The sequence below is a fragment of the Gouania willdenowi genome, chromosome 21 (genome assembly GCF_900634775.1).
Source record: "Gouania willdenowi chromosome 21, fGouWil2.1, whole genome shotgun sequence".
Lineage (NCBI taxonomy): Eukaryota > Metazoa > Chordata > Actinopteri > Blenniiformes > Gobiesocidae > Gouania > Gouania willdenowi.
This window is the reverse complement of record NC_041064.1, coordinates 20,244,881-20,271,733: the sequence shown is the minus strand read 5'-3', so window position 1 is coordinate 20,271,733 and position 26,853 is coordinate 20,244,881. Positions and strand designations below refer to the sequence as shown.

The 26,853-nt window shown below is 39.0% G+C and overlaps 1 protein-coding gene and 1 long non-coding RNA gene across 2 annotated transcripts in view; one reads left to right on the top strand and one right to left on the bottom strand.

Moving 5' to 3' along the window:
* sucla2 (succinate-CoA ligase ADP-forming subunit beta) overlaps positions 1-9,579 on the top strand; it is a 48,427-nt gene extending 38,848 nt beyond the window's left edge. The window contains exons 12-14 of the transcript XR_003672670.1: positions 2,567-2,586; positions 4,566-4,570; positions 9,552-9,579. The gene's annotated coding sequence lies outside the window, so the exon portion shown is untranslated. The remainder of the gene's footprint in view (positions 1-2,566; positions 2,587-4,565; positions 4,571-9,551) is intronic.
* LOC114455323 (uncharacterized) lies at positions 556-25,135 on the bottom strand. The gene is made up of 4 exons (XR_003672672.1): positions 25,125-25,135; positions 16,822-16,824; positions 11,541-11,554; positions 556-667 (listed from the first exon to the last, which is right to left on the bottom strand). It is a non-coding gene; the product is annotated as an uncharacterized LOC114455323 (long non-coding RNA).
* Positions 25,136-26,853: the final 1,718 nt, after the last annotated feature.

Genomic DNA, 26,853 nt, shown 5'->3' with positions numbered 1-26,853 from the left:
TCCACGACCAGGACAAAAACCACATTGCTCCTCTTGGATCCAAGGTTCGACTATCTGGTTGACCCTCCTCTCCAGTACCCCTGAATAGACCTTACCAGGGAGGCTGAGGAGTGTGATACCTCTATAGTTGGAACACACCCTCTGGTCCCCCTTCATAAAAAACAATTAGCAAGCAACAAACAAAACTATATAGAATATGTTTTTACTCACAATTCTTGGTGAGGTAATGTTAGGTTAAACATGGTGAGGGGGATTGATGATGATGGAAGACGTGAAGTGAAGACCTCAAGTTCTCAAGGTTAGGAAACAATTAACCACGTTTCCTTTATTTATTACAACCACACTATCTGCTCTATTCTCCCATGCGTAAGTCCAAAAAGCCGCGCAACAGCGCTGTTTTTTGCTGCGTGCTATTCTCCCCCTGTACTTTAGTCTGTTGCTGCACGCCTTCATCCCAGTTACGCCCTCTGGGCTGAACAACCCTGAAATGTGGGTGTTCCAATTCATAGCCGCATTCTCCCATCTGCTTAAGTCCTTTTCCTGTTATGCTTTTTGGAATAAGTGCAGCGCCCCGATAAGGTAAAACATTATATTACACTAGAAATATGGACTTAGTTACATTTGAAGCCACTCGGACTCGTGCGTCGTGGAGCTGCAGCTGTGATCACTTGAGTTGTGCTTCAACTGCTGCTGTGCGATGAATTAAAACTCATCAGATACAGACCTCTGTCCATGTTGGTCACAGTGATGGCCAACTATTTTCACATTTTCATATCACTACAAAGTAAATAAGTGAAACAAGCTGTCATTGGTGGAAGATGGTGAAATGCTCATGAGACACATTTTAATGAGACTCAGCTCAGGTCGCTTTAAACAATTTATATTTAAAACTGTGTTTTATGTAAGCCAATAGTTCTGTTTTACTGCAAACATCCCTGTGTATTAAAGCAGGGGTCTGCGGGGTTATTTCCTCATATCTCCAGCGCATCACACTCGATCACGCTTTAGGGCGACAGGTACCGTGTTGATGATGATGATGATGATGATGATGAAGTGCTGATCAAGGAGAGAGATTTGAACTGTGACTCAGTCAAAAGAAAGTATCCAATCCTCACAGTGCAATAATCTGATCAATGATCTGATCAAATCAACCTGTTACATTGTTATCAACTAAGGCGTTTCAAATTAAAAGGGCGCTTTATCATTCTCATGGATTTCAATGACATTTACAAAAACATGGAAAAACTCAGTATTCCGTGATTTCTAGACAGCCCCAAGAAAATGACATGACCGCCTCCTTTCCTTCGGGCCCCCTTCATTCACAGACGCTTTTGGTCTCCATACGCGTGGTGGGCGTGTCAGGAGCCTGGACCGGAGAATACGAAGTGCGTAACTGCAGGTGCACAAAAAAGCGCTTAAGTCCAGATGGAAGAATTAGACCCCTATATGAATTACTTGTAGAGGGAACTTTGAAACCTGCTGGCAAACAGTAATAACTAACAGTGTTTTTATTTTCTCCTTTTAAAAAACTAATTCCTTCCACATTTGTAGCTAGGCTTCATTTGATTTGTATAGTGCATGGCTATGGTAAAATCTGGGATCTTAGCAAATGTGACATTTGATGAAGTTTTTGTGTTGCAAGTTTAAGCACCAATTAAACTCTCAACCTCATTCTAATGCATACATAGTCAAAACACCCCATGCAAAGTGCCGGATTTTTATTTTGACATATATTTTTGTATTGCAGTGTTTTCTTTTTTTTTTCTTTTTTTTTTAACATAGCTTCCATTTAAGTGACTCTTACAATCGCAGCCCCAAAAGTTCTCACTCTTCTACCCAATTAAAGTTTTTCTAGTTTAATAACCAATTATACTCTCTCTTTTTGTATATTTAATGTCTATTTGATCTTTATTTACAAGTGTTGCTATACTGAAGCAAGGGGCAGGTCTATCAATTTATGCCTAAATTACTAAGATTTTCTTACCTTGTCATCCAAGGTTTTCATCTGCTGCTAGGCCAGCCAATAGTCCAATTTATTTGACAAAAATCTGTGCCACAAGCAAAAATAAAGGAAACCTCAGGGAAATTATGCACATCCGAAGTAACAAGGCTTTGGTACATTTGTTCATATGATTTTTGGCATAAAAAAAGCACACATCAAAACATATTTTGATGTTCTACCCTGCCTGTTCAAAAAGCTACCTTGAGGATTACATCACTATTGTCTGGTTGCTAACACTTGGTTCACTGTAATTCCTGGTTCTGAGGCCATACTTTGCATACCCGTCTCTGCCTGACTTACTTCCTCTGACTCTCCCTTTAAAAAAAAGCGTGCATTTGTCATTATAGGTTGACACTAGGAATGCACTGATACCATTTTTTCCCAAACTGATATAATATTGCTACTTGGATCTGAGTGTTTGCCGACGATACCCATATTTCTGACAACAAATGTTGATATCTCGCCATCCATCCACACACAAACAAACAGACAAACAACCACCCACTTACTATACATTCAGTCAGAAGGCTGAAGAAAACATCTTCATGTGTCACAGCTCAGCAGGTGTGTGTGTTTGTGTGTGTGTGTGAGTGACTTCTTATTGTGGAACAAATGTCAAACTTCTACACATTCTTATTGGATTTACAAGCTGAAGTGGGCAGGTTCAATGGCTGGACAATCTGGTGTTGGTTTCAGCAGGCAGTTCAACTCTTTGTTGGACTACATTATGCCTAAGTTAACACAAATATACTGTGAGGAATGAAGGGAATGTGGAGTTTGTAAGATAACCCCCTGGTGTAGACATGAGGCTAACAGCAGTGTCCAATTTAATCACGTCCAAGTAGCAGTAGCAAACAAAAGACCAGTGACGTGCAGTCAAGGTAGGCAAGGTAGGCACTGCCTACCCGAGGGTGAACTGATATTTTGATTGTTTGTTTTAATTATAGTATAATTATAAATTATTTATTTTTCCATTTCCGATAGCCTACAGCACTTATAAGTTTGAAAGTGTCAGCATTTTGTGCTTTTCATAGCCCAAATGACTAAACATCATTATTTCCTGGTACGCAGAGACGCTGCACAGTCTCATTCCACTGTAAGGCAGGAGGAGGCCACACCCTCTCCCTCTCTCTCTCTCTCTGGCCCCTTGGCGTGTTTTTATGTGTTTTGCGCATGCATAGTCAGTTTAGTAGCTTATCAGTAGCACTTTCCCTTTACTGCAGTAAAGTTTTAGCTTGGCTTGCTTTTAAATGTCTTCTTAGTCTATGATGATTTCTCATATTATCACAGTCACATCAGATTTATTATCTCACAGTACATCATGTAGTCAGCCACAACAAACAGCGACAGCCAATATAAAACATAGTGTTGTGTCAATTTTTATCTGTAAACACAATAGGATGAATAGAGATAAGAGAAGTTTCAGTATACCATCACGATAAAGCCATAGACTGTAAAAAGAATGGACGATTAACTCTCACGGTATAGGTATAAACCCCGCCTCCTCAGTGTTATAGCATGGGATGTTGGCCAAACTGTAAAGTTAAAATATTTGTCACATAATTTTTTTTCAAACCTAAACTCTGCTGTGATCATTAGTTATTATTACCCTACATTGTGTTCAAGTGCTCATTTTTCTGTGAAGTTTGCTTTAAATAAGTTATTTGAGACTGAAAAACAAGATATGACTATAATTGCCAGCCAATGATTGGGCAGTATGCAAAATGGGCGGGGCGTGCTACTAGGGCTCCTCCCGCCGGACCCTACTGCGCAGAGTCTGGCTCCAAATGACGTCAAATTTGCAAGATGACAGCGCCCCTAAGCGCTGTATTTTGGTTTCAAGAATGTTGCGTGGGAACAGCTACAGTGCACGCCCACTGGTTAATGCGATATTGTCTTTCTTTAAAACAGCTAGCTCTCCTTGTATCGCCCGCGTTGGTCCATCAACCTTCAGTGTGCACTGGGACTCAGCAGCTTGTTTTCTACTTTCTCTGGAGGATTCTGTTCTTTTGTGAGGTCACTGCTGCATGAAGTTGTAAACACATCCATCAACGCGTGGCAGCTGACACTGAGGCCCGACCTATTATCAGCACCAAGCAACCTGTCTCGCTGCTCAGATTGGCGTGGGGGCGGCATTCCCACCTCAACAAGTTGCCCTACCTATCCCTCCAATTTTAATCACACCTCAATACACCACCCCCGGAGGGTGTGACCCCCACATCCACCCTCCAGAGCTATTGCACCACATACACATACAGTATATACACAAAGGTTGGATGGGGAGCACTGCGTAGGCCCTTTGTGCTAGAAAAATAACAAAAATGTGTTCTTTTTACCTTGACTACAATATATGGAAGAACATTTGTGGAACCCAATAAAAATACTTTGGAAAAAAATTAAATAAATTGCTGTTGCGTTGCCTTCAAAATGCGAATTTTAGCTCAGTGACTATAAATGTTATCCTGTTTCTGTTAGGTTTTGTATTGTTTGGTTTGTTTTTAGCCCTCGTGGCCCTCCTTTAGTTAAACCCTTTTCAGTCAATCTTATAGTTACTCAATTTAAGTTCTTGTGATTCATGTTTTAACTCTTGTCTCTATGGGTTCCGAGGTCCTCCTGTTCGTGTCTCACCTCCCAGTGATGTCAGTGTGTTTGGGTTGTTAGTTATTAGTTACCTCACGTTTTGTACCCTGGTGTGACCCATTCCCAATCAAGCCTCTCTCACTATTTAGCTGAGTGTTTGGACACAGAATGATTGCTGTTTCATTGTTGCCTCATGTGTTTGCTCTCTCCCTGTGGCATCTACCCATCGCTAGTATTTTGTACTTTGGTTTCTTTGAGTTTTATTAATAAATCTGCAGTGCTATTTTCAACATTACACCTGCCTCCATCTCTCTCTGCATTTGGTCCTTTACCACAGCTGCACATAACCAGGAGTGGACTGGGACAAAAAAATCAGCACTGGCATTTTCTATCCAGACCAGCCCACTACATTAGCAGCGACACCATTTAGAAGCCATTATTAAGTCAATGATGCTCAACATGTGGCTCTTTGTCTTAAAGGTAGGGTAGGCGATTTTCAAAAGCTAGCCTGATTTTAAATGTAGTTACCCCGATGGCTCCGCCTTTACCCCCCTTGCCCCTCCCCTCTGTGCTCCGTCTCACTCACATGCATGCGCACTGCTGCCGTAGAAGAGGTGCTCAGCTCATCGCTTGTATTGTGTAGACACGTTGTTGTCTCATTCAGCAGTAAGTAAACACTAAACTTTACCATTATATATGTTAAAAAACACGACCAAAAACTCTGTTTTTACTCTGTCAGCGGTGACGCGCTTTCAGTGTGAGCTCGTGCATGCGAGGGGTCGAGAATGAGCAGGGAGACGGGGAGACGTGTTTGGATAAGAAAAAAAACAGTTGTTTTTTTTCCATTGGTATAAGTTATTACAGATTTATATCTGCTATAGTGGACAGATTTTCTTTGTTCCTTTTTCAGAGCACATAAGGTCCTAATTTCTGTCAGAACATAAAGACAATTTCAACCAAAAAATAAAAACGTGTATCTATCTACCCTTGCTTTAATTTTAAAATATTATTCCCCCAGAAAACCTTAAAGGGGGTAACTTTTTAACCCCTTTTCCCTATTTCCTTTGGCAATTTTGCAACTTCCTTTGTCCAATTTTTGCCCCTTTCAAAAAGTTCTGACACTTTTTTTTTCAGATTTTAGCTCCTTTTACCAATAATTATCCTTTTTTTCTGTCCATATTTGCAAGTTATTTTTGACACTTGTTGTGCTCTATTTATTTTTTGGCCACTTTTCATCCAAATAAGCTAACTTCTGCCCAATAAATACAGTTTGTTTCCTTTTTCTCTGACATTTTGCCTCTTTGTTCTACATTTTTCCACTTTTTTACTATTGTTTTTAAGCTACTCTTTTGCCATTACATACCACCTGGTTCCTCAATATATGCCCATTTTTTGCCCACTCTTGACTGCTTTTTGCCCCATTTTAGTCACTTTTTCACTGATTTTTTGGCACGTTTTTGCCACTTTTGGACAATTTTTTGCCAACTGTTTCCATGTCTGCCACCACTCACTTGTCAAAAAAAAAATGCAACAAAAAACGTAGCAGACCGGACCGGCGGAGTTTCAAAACAGTAATTTCCAACCACGGTGCCTGGAACGTCAGTGTGTTGTCAGAAATTGTCAGATCTGCTGTGGGAATTAGTTCGTTTTTAATGATGAAAACCCTATTTTAACTGAGCTATCAAGACGTTTTTGTTCCTCAGACTCTGCTCAGCTTGTGATCTTTTGTCAGGTCATACCAGAAACAGATTTGAGTTTGTCCAACAGCTCTGTGGAAACTCGAAATAATTTGATCGAAAAATATTCTTTATTTTGATGAAAGTGTATCAGAATATATGATCATAAGTTAAGCCGACCGGTACAAAATATTTTTCTCAGTGGGCTTTCAGTTCTCTGAAAAGGCCTCGAGGCTAAAACTCATTAGTCTGAAACATGTGTAGAGATGAATTTATGAAGGCTAATCTGTGAGGAGATAACCCCATTGATCATTGAGATCAATGTCACAGAGCACATTCCAAGCTAACCTTAGCTCCTGCTGGACCTATTTAAATTATACAGTGACTGATTGAGCCTTAAAATGTACGTTGTATCATTAAATCATCATTAAACATATAGTTACATTTTTTTTTTGCATTTCAACATGTGCATTTTAAAGGAAACTGATAAGATGTACACCATTACACCTGATTTTTTTTTTTTTTTTCCTACTATCTGTATATCATTACATATGATATATTCAAAAACACTGCGTTGTTTCATGAGAACCCTACAGCACATATCGATATTCCTATGCACTGACAAATGTACCTAGTACGAATACAGTCAAATCGAATTATGCTTTGGTGCTCATAATAATAATGGAGGTATGCATATACAAACATGCATACATTTAACACAAAAAAGATATAAACACAGTGTTTAGATCACAACCCCACCTCTGCAGCACATGTCGTTGTCGCGGCCACGGCTATTGTTGGAATTCACATAAGACCCTTATTCATATCCTCCTTTTTAAAGAATGTATATTTTCATCAGGCTTTGGTAATAAAGGCTTGACATTAAATCATGATCTTTCGTATTCAGAAGAAGCAACAGGTGAAAGTTCCCTGCAGCACTTTGTGCTAATCCACATGGTGCAATGAGAGCACAATGAAGACAGGGAGTATGAAATTAGCATGACTCATACAGACCCAAGAATGGCAAAATGTGCCTGCATGAATATAACAATAAGTCGAAAAGACTCCCTGCATGGTTAGAAATGTGTGTGTGTGTGCGCTACGAGCCATAAATTCGTATTATTGTGTGCGATTATGAGATGGGTGTGTTGATGTGCATTTTAGCAGTTTTTTTTTTTTGTCTTGAATGTGCATTTGACCTGATTTCATGTTTATTGTGTAACCCTGTTTGTTTGTAACTGCCTCCGGCCCAGGTCGTCGTTGTAAATGAGAACTGGTTCTGTTATGATAGAGTGAAGCGACTCTAGATTTTCAAACCTGAGAAGCATCAGAGAGACAGTCAGAGGTTTTGCTTTGCTTGAATCAATCAGTCAATCAATTATTAACAGATTATGAATCAACAAGAATATCAAGCCAATAGAGGGTTTTCACGGCGCGTCATCAACCCAGAAGTTGCCATTTTGGAGATAAGCAGCCGGTGTACAAACAGCACACAAACAAGCAAATCCTGAATTTTGAGAGGAAATGATGAACTATTGCCATGTTTTTGGCTGTACTAATCGGTCAGACTGTGAAAAACATGTGGAGTTTTATAGACTGCCAAAAGTTATAACAGATCAGGAAGACCAATGTCTGCATTTTATAGTCAGTAGTTCTACATCAGGAGAGCAGTGACATGAGACTAGCTCACCATTGTTGCACCAGTTGTTATTGATATATATGCAAACACCGCCACCCTCATCTCCCGTCTTGCGTTTAAATCTAGCTTCAGGTAGTCCAGTTTGTTCTCCAGGGAGCGGACATTGGAAAGCAGGAGGAAAGGAAGCAGCGTTCTCTGAGGATTAGCTTTTAGCTTGGTTGTTACGTCTCCTCCGCTGGCGGACACCGCTGGTACGAGGCTCCGATGCTCCACAGGTCGCTGGATGTAGCCGGCGTAGCAATCCCAGTCTCGAGGTCCAGAGTAGTTCCATCTAACGGACTATAACTGTTTGATTTGCCTGAATCTAGGATTGCCTCGTGGTCGCATACTATTTTAGAGTAACTACGCTGCAGGTTCACTGTGACATTATTAGAATTGACTGAGTTATCTGCCGATATACATTATATCCGTTGCTAACGCGAGCCTCTGCAGCCGCAGCCGACCTCCAAACTTCTATAAGGTCTTCCGCTGTGCATGGGCTTGGTGAAATCCAGGTAGTTGACGATATCAGGATTCATAATAGAAGATTCTCTGCGTCGTCATTGATCCAAGACGAAGGAGCCGATTAGTAAAGGATCTGCACCAGCAATAAACCGTATTTTTTCCAAATATCGTGTCCTTTCCTGCGGACCAAGTCCTTCCCTGTATGCCTTTGTATCTATAACGCATTTTGAGGAGCTTTTATGTGATTTATCCATCACAGAGTACACTTCTGTGAGCCTCCAACATGTAGTGTCAACAGCCGCTTACCTCCAGCTTGGCCGCACATCCGGGTTACTGCCCAGAAAGTGACGTCGGTGAAAACCCTCTATTGGAAAACCCCACTCATCTAACACAGGCCCAGTTTCATCCAACTCCGGCCCAGAATGTAATTCTTCTTAGCATTTTATCCAGTAGCTGTTATTTGGTGCTTTCTCCCTTTGGCATGGTGCATGGTTTCTGCCGTGTGTGTTTTTTTGTTATGTTACGTTAGACATTTCTGATTTTCAGAGTCAAAACATTAGCTGTCGGACATCAAGAGATAAAGACATACACACATTATATTTGAGAAAGACATTTTTTTTATTTATCTAACATTGGTCTTTAATTAGAAGGATTTTACATTTAGAAATCAAATGATCAGTTATTGCTGTTCATTAAAAATGACATTTACTGCTGATATAAAGCAACACAAATTACGTACAAGGTTATTGATTGATTTATTATTCATCATTGAATGCATCTAATGTGGGTGCTTATTTGATTTATTTGGTATATGTATATGATTTGTTTAGTATTTAATAGAGAAGGTAGACGTTATTTGTTAATTTTTTTTAGATTTTTGCACTTGGTCTTAAACTGTCTTTAGTGATAAACTGACTGTCCCTGAGGTTTATATTTATATCTGACTTGTCTCGTCGCTTATGTAAAGCTTGTTTTGTTCGTCAGATTTAGAGGAAATCAGATGTTTTTAAACTCTTTGTCCTAGTTCCGGAAAATAGGCCTCCAAAAATGGAATGTTTAGTATAAGGATATATAAATATAGTATGTCAAAAACAAACAAAGAATAATATCTCACATAAATAATTCTCAGCTGACCTTACCAAAAAATGAGTGTGTGTGTGTGAGTGTGCCTGTGTGTGGTCGTAAGGACTGAAATGGACAATATGAATAAAGGTTTGTACCATAGGCTGTAAAAAGAATGGAAGGAACAAACTCCCCAGTGGAGTGAAGCTTTTATTCTTAGGGCTCCCCTTGCTGACTGGCTGCACTATAGGTCATAAACCCCGCCTCCTCAATGATAACAGGTGGGATGTTGGTCATCTGCTGTGATCATTAGTTATCATCACCCTACACTGTGTTCAAGTGCTCGTTTTTTCTGTGAAGTTTGTTTGAAATAAGTTACTTGAGGTTGAAAAATGGGATATATGACAATGATTGACAGCCAATAATTTTGCATCGCTCTCTTTGTGAATAGCAGTTACGTCGTGAAGAAAAGCTGACATCATTTCACTTTGTCTTTTTTAGCTGTCAAAATGAGTTGTTCTGCAGTAAACTGTTCTAACCAACCTGTGGAATCTAAGGGATCTTTGCAGCGGGAAAGATACTTGTGTTTTTGGCGTAGCTGGGCTGCGTAAGTAATCAGGGCAGTACGCTACATGGGCGGGGGCATGTTACCAGGGCTCTTCCTGCCGGACCCTACAGCGTGGACTCTGGCTCCAAATTACGTCAAATTTGCAAGATGGAAGCGTCCCTAAGAGCTGTATTTTGGCTTCAAGATAGTTGAGTGGGAACTGCTACAGTGCACGCGTACTGGTTTGTACTTATGGAGGCCCAAACCCATCAAATAGATTCACTTATCATGTACCTCCTGAGAGGTGTTAAAGCACTCCTAGGGGTACACGTACCCCAGTTTGGGAACCACTGATTTAGGCTATAGTTTTGCTTAACCGCTCCTAAAATACATTCCAGTCACTACTAGAGCTTGTATATATACAGTACATACCATACAGTATATGTCATGTAATATACACATATAATTTGGATATAATATTGGTAATACTTAATCGTGAAATAAATACAGAAGATGCATTTGTATTAGTGTTGTAACTGGTCATGTGACTTTTCACTGCCTCACGAGTCATGACATAAGAGGTCCTTTATCTCCCAAGAGTGTCTTATTAGCCATCATCAATTGGCAGCAATTGAGACCGTACCTCAAAAGCTTTTTATAAGTTCCCTTCTACCTCCTCCTTTCAGCTTGTGTCTCATACATTTTGTAGCTAATATGCCCTGAAACATTCGGTTAAACTTTTAATGCTGTGATTTTTAGGAAGTGGAAACCCCATAGGCTTGCAGAGGCTGTGCAGAAAGAGTGCTAACCTCTCTCGCTGTTTGTAAAAGGGTCAGTGACACTGTTGTTGTGTTCTTCATACATAGCTGTGATTCCCTTTATCGCTTTAATGTCAAGGAAAAGAAGGTGCAGCAAAGCAATTTGCTTAGAATCTTTGTCCATTTATCATTTTACCAGCTTGTCAAAAAACAGCTTTAACAGTTTCTGCACATGCTGTTAAAGTCTGTGTACAGATGAATTTATGCAAACTTTTCCCCTGGTGTTATATCACTTGAAATCTCGTTAACACTTTGGAATGGTCACTTTTTCAACACAGCAGCTCCAGGAATAACTCCAACATGCAGCTTTTATCTACACAGTTTTACTCCTATAAGACTATCTGAGCTGACCTGACGTGACTTTTCTGCTTAAAAGCTAATTACTGCTGCTTGATTTACATTATGTTTGATTTGTAATTGTTACATTAGAACTCTGTAGTGCATGTGTTCATATGCACGCAGCACCCTTTGTGTGGGCTACTGTAAGTGAGTTGTTGCTGCTGCTGAGGTATGTGCACATTGAGAGAGAGAAGCGCTGCAGTAATATGCTTATAACAGGGCATGTTATATTACTGTGATGTTGCTGTCGGACTAACGTTAGCTTGTTCGCTCCTCTGAGGGACGGACTTTGGAAAGACAGCTGCGTGGAGGGAGGGGGAGAGAGGGATAAGAGAGTTGCGGACTGCACCTTTAAAGATGGCTGTAAATAAACCTCATTTAAAAAGTCTACACTTGATCTAAGCAATATAACCAATTTTAGACCAATATCCAACCTTCCCTTTGTTTCTATTTTTTTAAGAAATCATTGCAAGCTGACAATATGACCAGCCACACAAGTACATTTAATATGAGATCTTTCAGTCTGATTTTATAGTCCATCATAGCACAGAGACAGCCTTAGTAAAAGCATCCAATCATATTCTCTCAACAGAAATTATTTTATTTGGCCCAAAACACTGTAGTACTGGGTATCACAGTGAAAAAAACAGTTGTTATCTTTGATAATGAATTATCCTGTAACTCTCATATCAAGCAAATCTCATGGACATCCTCAAACGTACTTGTGCGCACCATCGCGTTGTAGTTTCCATTAAAATCCTTCACGTCCCATGATTCTTAGCCCTTCTCTGTAGTCCTTGTACTCCTGAGACATGTTTTAAAGGTGTCGCTACTGTCGTAGCTCATTTGCCAGTCTCTCCTCTAAGCTCGTGCTCATCTCTCCTGCTCTGTTTCACCAGGCGGGTGAAATACAGGTCGGTGTGACATTTATTGCGGGTCAATGCAATGCCGAGCAATGTTTTGTGTGACACCAACTACGCGGAGAAGTCAGCGCGATTGTGAAAACTGATTTTTGCCTTTAATTGGCTGGGACGGACTCCACTTTGTTAGTGTCCGCCCGAGTATGTTGAGCCTTTACACCTAGTACTCTCAGTAAATTGTCAATATGAAGTAAAATGCTTGGATAATGGAAATCCATTAAAAATACATCTTGGGCTCATGTTAAAGGTCCCATGTCATGCTATTTTTCACCCATCTCCATTTGTTCTAAGAACCCCAAAAACATATTTAATATATGACATTTATTTGTCTCACATATTATTTTGTTTGATATTTTGACATTTTAATTTATCATTCTGTTAGATATTCCTGTACAAGGTGATATTTTAGTTGGTATATTTGTGGATTAAATTGAATAAGGATAACACAGGCACTTTTGGGGCAGCTTGGGGCAGCACAGGGGTCCATGATGCCATGTGTAGCTCAGTCGACCCAGTTGTCCGAGAGTGTGCAGCCACGCTGAGTTTATGTGCTTGTGTCTCTGTTTTTCGGACGAAGTAAAAAGAATAATTAAAACCCCATGCACGCTTGGTTTACTGTATACAAGTGTGCAACATTAACATTAAGAATAAATTCAATCAATTCTATCACTGCCAACATTGTTATGTTGCAAACAATAACAATAATAATAATAATAATTATGTGGGTAATTTTTTAAGAATAAACAAATGGTTTAGAAATAAATAAATGTATTAATCATATGTTTTTTATTTAATAGGTAACTTAAGAGTTAATAAGTCAACATTTCTGACCATATAACATGACGGGATTGCTGTTACACATTTATCGACCAACTTTGCTTGAATTGACATCTTGCACAGAGATGGCAGGTAATCATAAAGGGACAGCTGCAAATGCACCGTGAGTAATTATTCATGTTCTATAATAGAACGGGCAGGCGTGTAATAAAGCCTCATTAAAGATACAGTGCATACTAAATGTCCTCTCTCTTGTCTTTTAACACCTCCATCACCACTGTGTATGAGGGTTTATTCTCCACATATTCAACCGATGCTTTGTTTTTCATTTGCTTTCATCTGCTTTCATTACCTAGCTGCAAAGCAAAAGCCTAAAAACTGAATTACCATGACAACCCCTTTTCCTCGTGTAGCAGTCAAGTCGGTACTTTCCGGAAACAAACTTTTACATCAAATAGAGCTCATCTACTGCAGCATCCAATTCTGGAGAGTTGAAGTCTGTTTTGTTTTGATGTAAACTCAAAATTAACTTTTGAGACATCATAGTTGCTCTTCTTTTACTACTATCTTTGGTGGATGATGGAGGTACAAAATCACCATAATAAAGAATGTGAATAAGTCTTAGGTTCAAGTGAATATGGGAATTACTGATTTGATTTGCCACTATCTTATATTATATATCTTATATATCTCATATTTTCATTCTCAGCTCACTCATATGAAGAATTTTATTATTCTCAGCCTGCGTGGGGGCTACTCAGATATCACAATGCATTGTTAATGAAAAGACATGCTGTGAAAGTAAAAATGGCTGGATTAACGTACACTGGGGAACAATTGCAGCATAGGCACAACAAACGAGAGAGAGCAAACGAGGCTCAGCGTGCAGCTGGACAATAAGACCACAACTCAGTAGGACACACACACACACACAAAACCCACTAAAGCTACACATATTTAGAAAAAAAACGTTACACAAATCAGTAATTATGATGGAGAATTGTGGTACTTTCTTTTAGCTTGTAAAATGTAATATGTAAATATGTAAAATAAAATGTAAAATTTTACATATTATTATTAAGTGAAGTGTAATGGTGTGAAGTGTAATGGTGTAAAGCAGGGATGGGCAACTCTATTACAGCCGGGGCCACAAAACTGTGATTGTATCTGATCGGAGGGGCTTTTGTCTGTGGTTTTGATGTTTTTGACAGTTTTTAGTCAATTTGTGTGTTTTTGGAGTCATTATGTGGTGTGTTTTGTTATTGTTTTCTGTATTTTCCTGTCATTTGACTAATTTTGTTAACAATTTGTGTGTCTTTGAGCTATTCTGTATTGTGGTGTTGTTTTGTGTGTTTTTGTCCTCATTTTTTATGGTCATGAGTAATTTTGTGTACTTTTTGTATTATGTTGGGGGTTCATATTCCTTCCAACTTCTTGAATTACAATTCTTGGGGATTTGCTTTGGGTACCGCAAAAAATTAGACTAAGGGCCACATGTGGCCTCCGGGCCTCCAGTTGCCCACGTCTGGTGTAAAATGTCCCCAGAAGCATTTGCAGCAGTGCCAGGAATACATGAGGTAATATTTTTGGTGTTGGGGACAGATATGTGACGCACCACAGCAAATACAGGAACGATGACACAACACACAAACATGAATTTTCTTGTAATTATCTTGTTTTTTCTACAAAACCAAGAGTTACGTGATCATGTACTTATGACATTTCACAGTAAATTGCTATACAAATATGATGTAGCGATATCGCTGTGTCATATGTACAGTGCACAACACGAGTACACTAGTCAAAAGTTCTAGAACACCAACACTCTTTCCATTTTTTTACTGAAAATAATTCAGTATATTTTGTCATTTCGCTCTGAAATGAAAGCAGAACAAATAACAATTTGAGTTGAAAAATAAATAATGGAATCCAATGAACAATACTGTTCACCTGATGCTCAATGGGTCTGGTACCATAGTGTGTTCCAACACTGTTTTTATGCAGACAGACCCTATAACCTAACCCTAACACCTGTAGGAATTAGTAGCACCAGCTTTCAAGGCTGATTCAACCTTCATTGCTGCAGAACAACTTTACATTGTTAACCCACTTTGTGTTCCTGAAAAAGGCCTATTTGTTTAATTCTGAAATGTACATTTATTTTTCAGTTTTGGGTAACCAAACCTTTTTTTTTTTTTACCTCTGGCTGTTCAGTTCTTACCTTTGTACCATTTCAAGCTATTCATTGGACTTGCACGACTTGAAATGCAATAAATAACTGGGAGAAATGAGGGTATTCCAAACAGGGGTTCTCAACTGGTCTCCACCCTGTGACCCACATTTTGCTACGGTCATTAAATTGTCACGCACTTTGTTAAGTCGGGCTACTGGACTCAAAACGCCACTCACTTTGTTCTTCTTATTGTTGCGTACACTAGTTAAAAAATGCTACTCAATAATCTGTGAACGGATCAGGCTGAATTTGGTAGGGTGTAATCTATGGATGTGTACGCATCGGTGCTCCGAGCCCGATTTTGTTATTTGGGGCTCAGGGGGGGTCCCTTAAGAAAAACTTAAGAAAAACGAAAGTTGATTGTCTCATTTATTTGCAAGTCAAATATTATGACGGGTGTTGGTACCGAATTATTGACACATACTAATATATAAATGGGCCGTAGTTGATCATAACTTGTTTTTTTTGGAATTCAACCGACCAAATTGAGTATTTTCAAAAATAGCTGTTGAAGAAACACGTATATGTAATCTTTTTAAAAATGTAAATCTACATATTTTCCTGTGCAACTTACATCACGCATGCCTGTCAAAAGAAAGTTTCTTTCAAAAAGACAAGGCCAACATGAGAGATTATTTCATATTTATTTTATTTTTGACCAGCTTTCTGTGACCTACTTTTGGGGCCCGACCCACCAGTTGAGAATTGCTGTTCTAAAAACTTTTGACCGGTAGTGTACATCACTCATCAGCACCTTAATTCTAAATGTGCTGATCTGTCTCTACTTCTAACAAGTCATCCAGAGTTCGACTCAACCCAACCTTTCCATGGCCATGCTCTTGTCATTGGAATCGCAGCAGTTCACCACTTCCAGTTACAGAATGCAGTTGGTTTTGATGGAGTTTGTGCAGCTTTGTGCACAATCGCCTGAGGAATCATTCCTGCCATCCCCACACACCACAGGTAGTTCCTTAACCTCATCCACAGCCTCGCAAACATACTTTTCTTTGATGTTGGAATGATTATATTCAATCATAAATTGATATTTTACAAAATGTTTATGGTGATAATGCTAAAAGGCCAGATCTGGTTATAATAGTAAGTTTTCATTTCATTTATTTACACATACTTAATATTATAAAAACAATCAAACATTTACATAAGGTCTCATAAAGCCACCAAACCAAAGTCAAACACAAAAGCAGGCCATGAAAATATACAAAGAACTATAGATAAAATGTAAAAATTTTACTTTTCAAGTGGATTCAGTTTTTAAAGACCAAGGTAAATTGTTCCAAAGAGAATTCTTTATATTTCAAAGTGCATTTGTTAATTGAGGTTTTAAAGTACGGCAGATAAAAATCTCTGATTCTTCAAAGAAATGACAATTACTTTCGAGTATAAACAAATAGGGTTCAAATACCCACTTATGGTAGTTGGATTCTCCAGTAAATCCAAGATGAAAAAATTTTGCAAACAGTTTGCTGACACGACAAATAGCAAATGGGAAGCAGAAAGTTTCAAACCAAACAAACAAACAAATTGTGCTGTGAGGACCGAATTTCCGTTGAATGTTTGTCTTTGTATGAGCACTTGTTCATTATACATGTCATACATGGTGGTGTAGACAAACGGCTCATCACAGGTTGTACAAGATGTCCCAAAATGTCAAAATGTAAGATAGGATCTTTAAAGGTATTACATTTCTGCTTATTTATGGTTACCTGCTTGCTAATGTTGTACACGGTACCAGTAATAAACGTATAGCTGATATTCTGCACATCTTTTACTACATCAGTGATTACTGTTTATTGATATTCACGTAAAGACATAAAGTCACTTACTTCTATTGGGATCACTGAAAGGCGTGTGCTCTTTATCATCTTCATATTCATATGTACCAGATGAATCCTCAGCATTTGAAGAAAACTCAAACCTCAGACTGTAGCACGAGGCAAATGTCCTCTTTATTATTATTATTATTATTATTATTATTATTATTATTATTATTATTATTATTATTATTATTATTATTATTGTTATTGTTATTGTTATTGTTATTTATTTTGTACCTTGTCTGCACATACTGTGGAAGGTCAACACTACAAGAATTTTTTTACGACAGCAATGCATGTTTTAGTATTGCACCAATGCATAAGTGAGACCATCAGCAGCTCTCCCTAAAGAAGGGTAATAAACTCTTTATTAAAGGGAGAATATAAAAAGAGAGGGCAGTGTTACACCTAGGTGAGGGGGAAGGGAACAGGGAAGAGGGAGTCAGGGTAGGAAAATGGAAGGGGTGGGGAAGAGTCAACTGTTTTAAGGTGAGAGTGAAATGTGATGTTATACAGTAGTTGTGCACAGTATATAGTGCTTTATTGTGTTGCGTAATGAGTTCAGCTAGTCTGGTGACACAGCACCCAGCTTAAGTATAATGATGGTGGCTGTGAACAGAGGGAGTGGTTAGAACTAAAAGTGATATTTGGGATAAACGTATCTAAGGTTAAGCCCAGTACGAGCTTGTCCCACAGCCTATGGCATGCCAGTGCATCCATGACCAATGTTTGTCCAACTTCCGCGAACCAATGGCACCTCCCCGGGCTCAAAGGTGCAGCTAGGCCAGCAGCAACAAGGACCAAAGGAGCCCCAGGAAGCCGAGGACCCAGCTCATCTCTTGGAATAAATTTATATCACTATTAATAATGATACAGTAGGTCCAAATGATCATTTTTTTGGGAAAAATCTTGCCAAAATGCACAATCTGGATTCCGATCCAGATAAACCATGGTGCCGTGCCTGAGCGACAGGTGATCTACTGTGAATGAGAGAGCCTGATCACTGAAGTGTGTGAGTGTGTGTGTGTATCCTGGTCTTATGTGTGTGTGTTTCCCCATCTGTCTCCACCTCTGTCTGTGTGCATCTTCCTGTTTGTTTGTCTCCTTGTGCAAGTCTCCTGGTCCGTTTCGGTCTGAGCACGTCTTGATGTTTCCACATGTGCAGTTCTGTCTCTTGTCGGTCCCTTGTGTGTGCGGCTCTGTGCGAGTCATCCATTTGTTGCGACCTTGGTCAGAGTTTGACGTTTTTTGGACAGCTGATTTTGGGAATGCGGCATGGTTTTGTTTTGCCTTTTTTGTCTTGCTGGAGGAGAGTTTCATCAGGAAGTCACAGTAGTGATCCCCACGTGAGTGCATCGGGACCCTCAAATGAAAGTCCTGATCTACCTGTGCGGTACTCTACCTGCATTATAGGGATGTAACGATTCACTCAACTCCCGATACGATTCAATTCACAATACTGGGTTCACGATACAATTCTCTCACGATTTATTTTACAAAATGGGACTGTAGACAAATTTTTTTTTTGGGAAAAAAACTAGAAAATACGGTACTATTTTCATTTTATTTTTCATTGTCAAAAGAATTCCTTGATAAACTATTCAAAACAATGCAATTTAACTAAAAATAAACCTTGAATAAAATAAACAAAGGAATAATACAAATGAAAATGAAGCCTATTAATTTAAATTCTGGTTCTATAATAAACAATGCAAAACTGCATAATAGTTCTTTTTCTTTTTAAAAGTGCAACTGAAAATGTATTTTGTGCCTTAACAATTGGACTTTTAAAAAAAAAATTACATCATATTTGTTTGGACCAGCAGAGGGCGCTGGTAACCAGTGGTTGGTTGGCATGCAGATATCTTGCAGTGAAGAAGAGAAGCTATGCTAGCAGACAGAGCTAATAGAAAAACGTGACTTTTACAGATATTCAAGTAATATTACAGATATTCTTTCGGTGTTAAAGGGGTAATGAATCATTTATTAACATATTTAAGAGTAGAAGGCAACCAGAAAGAAAGTATTAGCAGACTCCGCCCGCCACCTACACTGCGATTACTAGTAATGCGAGTCAGTTTTCAACCGTGATACCTATGAATCGATTTTTAACTGCCTTACGATTAATCGTTACATCCCTACTGCATTATATACAGTATATCAAAGACTGCTTCACCTAAAGCTCTGTGTCTGATGTGATGGGTCGTGACAGAACATCCCGATATAACTTTGTACGTTTCATAAAGATCGGTCATTACAAACCAAGATATGAATTTTTTGAAATTTTTTTAATTTTTTGAATCTTCCATGCTATAAGGTCTATCTTTGGGGCAGACACTGGTAGATGTTTAAGGGAACTAACCAATACAAACAGGTTTTTAGCTTTTTTTTTTTTTTTTTTTGCTTTTTAGTTCGAGAGCAAAAATAATTGCTTACTTGTTATCGTGTTTGCAGTGAACACTTGGGTAGGATTAAGAAATGCTTTAGTTACAGTTCATAGGAGTGACAATTACCATGCAAATAACCATTGATTAAACATTTTGTTAGAAACGTCATGCAAATACCAAATCATAGAAACAGCTCGGTAACTTTTGAACTCTTCCACAGCAATGCACAGTAAATATTTCACATACAAATGCAAATTTCCCCCATACTACAATACAAATTAATATATGCGGGGAAAAATAGAGTTCTTCTAAGATACTGAATGGCACTGCAGGTGAGAGCAGGAATTAAAACCTTTCTTAGTCTTTTTTTTCTTTCTTTTCTCTGGGGCTGCGTGAGATTAAGGTAAATGACTTTAGCTCCTTCTTGCCTTTTTAAAAAATGTTAATGAGTATTTTTTTTTCTAAGCCTTTTTAAGTCTATCCTCCTGTCAGCTCGCTCCTCAGACAATAGCAGCTGGGTATGTGAAGTCAACTACTCACTGTGGACTGTTTTATAATGAAATGCCAGTTAATAATTAAAAAAAAGTAATGGAAACCTAATGACTCCTCACAAGCTGGATCACTTTCATTTCATTTATTTATTTTTTTGTTTCTATCATAGATGTTTGAAATGTTATCCAAAATATGAATTTAATACATTTGATAGTGTCATGTTATTGTGTATACTCAAGCCACACTACTTTGGAAGACATGACATATACAAAAATGAATGCATTTTGGATGCCCACGTCTGAGTAATTATCATAAAAACAACAATGACAACAGTTGTATTCACAGCCATTAGGTAGGCATCTGAAACGTTCAAAGGCTTTCAGGCTGTTGTAAACAATGTTAATGCACGTCCTGTGCTTGGAAGTAATATTTCTAAATAACACAAACATCATATACATTAATGTATATAAGTCCCTCCTTCGTCCTATAGACCCCTATACACATGGAAATGATCGCTGACTGCGCCCAGCCAATAGGCTTCGACTTCCTGTTTTCGAGACTGTCAATCAAAGTGAATGTGGAACTGTGCACGGAAACAAGCAAACAGGTAAATATGATTTTGGCTCTTACTTGACCCATAGAAATACTGTATATCAATGCGACCCGATGCGACGTTTTGTTCAGCGATGCGTGTGCAGAAAAGTAGAGGAAGTGGAGCTGTTGAGGGCGGGACATCAAAACTTTAATTATGCCTCAAAAACACATGTTTTTTGGGTGGCCGCCCATGGCTCAGGTGGCAGAGGGGTCGTTCATGTGTCCAAGTGTCCCTGGGCTGAACCCAAGTTTCTCCCGATGGTGGACTAGCACCTTGCATAGCAGCTCTGTCCCATTGATGTGTGAATGGGTGAATGAGCTGCTATTGTGAAGTGCTTTTAGACAACCTCAGTGCTAATAAAGCACTATAAATGGAGTCAGTTTACCATGTTTTATTCCAATATCTACATTTCTTTTTAAACGTAAGATAAATCCATCTTAGACAATTGAGCTTTGGGGCCTCCTGGTGGCTATTGGGCCCTTTGCTATTGTAGTCTGCCGATAGCCAGAAACACGTTACAGGTTGTCTCCAAAACGGACTAGTGATCTGTTTAGAGAGCATACAATGCTTTGAGATTGATTTGGTGGAAGTCATGGCTCACTGAACAGGATCTGCACACCCCCTGACCAAGATAATGGGGTATAAAAGATTGATGTATTCATTTTTTAATTCATTAGGATTCAGTTAGTTTTCCTAATAAGCTCTAGTCGAACTATATCTGCTCCATTAGTGAACCATTTAACCTGTGCTGCTCTCTGTGCATGTGTGGCATGACGTTAACTGTAATATTCAACCATGTCAAACTTAACTTTGCATTTCTTGTTTATCCGTGATAATATTTCATAGAACAACACAAAAAGTAAGAGTAATAGAGCTGGATGCATCCAGCTACAGCAATAAATAACTCCATAGTGAGAGGGCTGTCAAGGATTTGGACTGCTGTGTGGGAACACCAGCAAGATGTCCAAAATAAACCACACACAAAAAAGAGGGTAAAGTAAAAATACTGATTGATATCCATGGGAAAAACGCACTGTGGTGGACATTCAATTTTAATTAGGTTTGCAGCGTCTTCTGTTTATTTTGCGTCTCCTCGTAATTTGCTTCTTCATGAAACTACTTTGGGCAAATCCTTTTGTGGGAAAGATTAACGATTCACTTCCGACTGCTCCGCTCAGTAAAGTTGCCCTAATCAGAGATTGCTTACAGCCTGTTGAGGATTTTGAAAAATAAAAGCATTTTAGATGTTTAGACTAATTGATAAGCAGTGAGAGGAGATCTTTGTTTTTTCTTTTATTTGTGCAGTAAATGTGTCCAAAAGACTACGGATAAATATAAAAACACAGATTTTTCTTTAGGAAATACACAGCAGACTTTGTCCCACACCCTGTAGCTTCCTCACCTGAACCTTTATCTCTTCATCTGTACATGTGAGAACGAACAGTTCACTGTCTGTAGTCACCACAGATGAACTGATTAGATTCTCTTCATATGAAATTGCTTCAATCACTGGGGTTTTGATGAGTGTAATTTAGATTTTAATGCTTCAATAAATCTTTGAATGAACACATTATTATTAGAGAATTAGTTTTTCAGCCCAGCACATTTGACTTTGTGTCTCATTCATTTTTAAAGGTTGAAAATTAGTAAACGGGCAACCTCTAAAACTTTTGTTTTCACATCACCTTTGTTGTTGCTGAAGCTTAGCTATAGTAGAGCTGGTAAAATAAAACAAAGCATCATCCTCATCCCTTTGCACTTTGGTCCTCTAACTCCTCTGCCCATGACACAGAGTGAATTCACAATGAATCACTGCCAAAACCATTGTGATAATTGTTACATCGTAATTATTCATACCATGAAAGTCTGTAATTGTGATCCTCAACCTCACTTTCCTTCCACTGTTCACTTTCCACTCCGTCCTCCACCATGGCTGTTTTTCCCTTTCCGCTTCTCCTGGGACGCAGAGTTGATGTTTATTGTATTTCAATGATGTAAGCGTCGGATAAATACGACCTTGCCGTTCGTACAGCAGTCACATTGTAAATATCAGATAGGCCTACGTATTGGATTTAAGAACATGTTTCGGGAGACGTGTTTATCTCCCGACACATGTCGGTAGGTTTGGGTACCGAAACATAGTACCAATATGGCACCGGTTCTGACATAAATGTTAGTAACCAGACTGATAACCGATAGCGAGACGATAAAAGACCACATTGAGTTTACGTAAAAGCCGAACAATGCACCGTGTTTGATAACCTACGTGACCCGGAGCCCAGCACGTCAACAACAGCAGCTGCCAGTGTCGACCTCACCGGACAAATTGAAGTGAGTCCCGCTCCCAGTGGTGCCAGTGTGGTGGACATCATCACAGATGATGACAGCAGCCTTTCCTCTTCGGGTCAGTCTAGTAATTTAATGCCAGCTAATGGCAAGCTAGCAAACACCGTTGCCATTCAACGTGTGACAACAAAATATGAGCTATGACTTATACTTCAACTCAGTGTCCGCTGACTTTCTGCTTAATGTTAAACTCATAACAAGTCGTGTTTGTTGACAAAATGTTGAACTTAAGCTTTAACACCAGATTTTGAAAGGCGCAGTTTTGCATTTACACAGGAATGCAACTGATTGGCTAGCTCAGGGGTTTACTGCAACCTGCGGCTCAGGAGCCACATGTGGCTCTTTGACTCTTTTGCAATGGCTCCCTATAGCTTCAAACAAATTATTGAAATAGTTATTTTTTTTAGAAAAAGGACATTAATGATTATTGACAAATAAAATCATAACCATATTAGGTAACACTTTAGTTTAGGGAACACCTATTAACCATTAATTAGTTTCTTATTAGCATTAGTAACATATTGGATTAGGGTTAGGGTTATGGTAAACTAATCCTAATCCTAACCCTAGCATGTTAAGATTGTAATTCATATACAACAACTTCCTTACTTAATACTAATAAGTAGTAATTCTGAGGTTATTGAGGGAAAACTCTTACTTAATGGCTTACTGGTTGTATATTAAGGCCATGCAGAATAAGGCATTAATAAGTACTTAATAATGAATAATTAAGAGTCAATATGTTACAAATGTGCATGCAAATAAGTACCGGTTTAAGCACTGGAACCATTTAAAAAAAATACAGAGTAGGCAACGGTATCGGATAAAACCCAACAAATACCCAACCCTATGTCGGGATATAAAAATTTCCAAAAAAACCTTGTCTGAATGATCAAAACCTCATCTTAACATACTGTTCAAAAAGAAGACAAAATTAATAGGAACTATTACATACTGTATGACAGTGGCCTGGGTCGAATTGAGATTGGTGCTATTCAAATGGTCTTTAACAGATTGATACAGGTCATGAATGGGCAAAAGAAAAAAAGGATTTGTACCACATTTGCCTGCAGTGTCTGAATGTAGCATTTGTGCCTTTGAAGTTCATTCTAAAGGTTTGCTCTAGTTAAATATAATAAATAAATGTTTGGCAAAGTTGAATTTTACATTAAAGGGTATCATTCTATTATCTAGATCAGAGTTTCTCAACATTTTGTCTCATATACATATATATATATATATATATATATGTGTTTGATGGACTGTCTGACAGCTGTTGCTCACAGGCCCCTCCCCTTTCCCGGGCTGGAACGCTGTCTTTTTTACAGTGTATGGTCTGGAGGAGTAGAAGATGGAATTGGTGACTTTTCTGCTTAAAAGGTAATTACTGCTGCTTGATTTACATTATGTTTGATTTGTAATTGTTACACTATAACTCTGTAGTGCATGTGTTGTTTGTGTGCACGCAGCAGCCTCCATGTGGCTGCTGTAAGTGACATGTGTTGTTGCTGCTGCTGCTGCTGAGGTGTGTGCACATTGAGAGAGAGAAGCGCTGCAGTAATATGCTTATAACAGAGCATGTTATATGACTGTGATGTTGCTGTCGGACTAACGTTTGCTTATTAGCTCCTCTGAGGGAGGGACTTTGGGGAGTTTGGACGCAGGGCAAGAGAGCAGCGGGGAGGGAGGGGGAGAGAGGGATCTGAGAGTCACGAAATTCACCTTTAAGGCCACAATATTGTTTATTTCATTAATGCAGTTTATTGTAAATGGGTGGAAAAGATGTTGGATGAACATGTACAGCGTCTGAAATAGGCTTAAAACTTACTTAGCATGTTGGAAATAGAATCATCAATGTTTCCAAGTACCCCCTGCAATGTGTTCAAGTACCCCTGGTTGGGAACCACTGGTCTAGATCTCATAGGTATTTGAATAACACATATTCAGAAAGTCCATTCATTTGTGCTACCTGAGTGGGAATGAGATTATAGCAACAACTGATGAAGTGTTTTAGCTAGCCACCACAACCCAACCCATCATTAGTCTGGAGATATGTAGCAATAAGATTAATAGCATTATGTGGGGAAAATCTTTTTATAGTATGAGCATTAGCGACTGTGTGAGAGAGCGACAGAGATGTAAATGTACTTTAAAAAACTAAAGAGTATGCAGATTTGTAAGGTAAGAGAGAGAGAAATGAGCCTCTTACTAGATTTAATTCACAGATAACAGTGTGAACAATGAACAAAGAATGTCTTTTCTTGATTAAAGTTTTAGGCAGAATCATGTTACTGTATGCCGGTTCAAAAATCCCTTCACATGAGTCTAAACATGAGTCTAACAGTAGTGGCTGCAGTGTAACACATGTAAACACAGCCTCAGAATTTCTGTTTTTGGCTCAGCTACCCGGCTGTGTCCCAGTTTAGTGAGCGCATGTGAATGTGCTCAGTGTTCAGAGGGCGGGTGCTGAATCACATCACAGCATGCTGTGTCAGCATCAAGGGACTCGTGCTACAACTTCAAAGAGCAAAATTGATTATTATTCACCGGAGAGGTTTAAAACTCTCAGGTTGCAGACTGGTACCAGACCTTGAAGCATCTGCTGTGGGGTTGGTAAAAAAACTGTGGAGTTGATTTTAAAACCTGGTTATGAACTGATTTTCTTAAATAATCTGGTGATCTGACCACAACCCGTCCTTGTCAACACTGTAAAATGTATGTATGGATGATGTAGCTAAGTAGATAAGAGGGAAGTGTTTAGCATTAGCTCATATCTTCTTTCCATTGATTTCACTTTATTGTTAATTTGGCAGGGACATTGCACAGCCACAAAATTGCACCGGAGTTAGCGAACAGCTAATTTACATCCACAGTCCCTGGGCAGGTAAACAAGAAACAAAAGATAAAAAGCAGGACATTACATAAAGCAGACTGATAAACAGGACAATTCATAATTTAGATTAACAGCAGGACATAAAATAATTTTCAAACAAAAAAAGTACAGATAAAACATTATGATTAAATGCAATGAATCAACCAACACAGCTTTTATAAATAACTATGTGCTCAGATCTACCACTGTTAGGTGAGTCCAGGCATGCCTCAAGAGGAGGGGGTGCGGGGCCATGAATAATCATGAACAACAGATGCACATCTGACTATAATTGGTAGTTTTCAAAATGTAGAAAGTTATTAGAAAATAATAAATGTTATACAGGGTTCTTGTTGAGCGTAGGACCCCCCCCAACGCTGTAATTATGATCTCCTAAGGTGACTTCCAGTCTTGCATGAATTTTTTTAACTCTCTTCATAATCTGCATAACCAAGGTGTTCATAACCAATGGTGTCCACAACTGTCCCAGTATTACTGTGGGTCTCACATATTATCTCATTTAAAGGAGCAAAGGGCAGGATCTAGATTAAAAGTACGACTCCATAGTGACACAACGGCTGTTAGTGTAACTGCAGTCATCAGCCAAGACGCCACAGGGGCGCAAATCAACTCTTCAACGCAGAGCAGCTGATACTTTGACTAGAGGATTGATACCCGACCGAAGCCTGACAGGACTCGACAGCATCGGACGGGTCGGGTTCGGACCGATATTTAGAACTGGTGGTCGTGTTTGGTCGCATAGTGTTGTTTGCGCGCAGCGTTCTTCCTTTCCTGCTGCAGCAACCACAGCTGCAGGGGAGAATGGAGCAGAGAAGGACAGAAGAACATGGATTATCCTTACCTTTGATACATGGATTTTGTAAATAGATTCACTGGACTTCTTGAGTGCACTGCGCTTCTGTTTGTGTTTGACATTCGCTTGTTCCACTGATCTGATGTTGACATTAACAGTTGTTTGTTAATAAAATCAGTGCTTACCACTAAAACAAACGTAAATATGTCATTTCTATGAGGAAAAAAATGACGTTTTCACTGTTGGGTTTGACGTGGATGAGAAAATACAGTCCGATCCACACTCTAACTGTGACACGGTTTTTTATTAAAGGTATTGTGGACGATGTTTAAAAAAGAAACGCCCTCTCCACATTTTGAAAAAAAACGCGCATGCGCAACACGTGTGCGGGAGAGTGTGCACGAGCCCCGTTTTC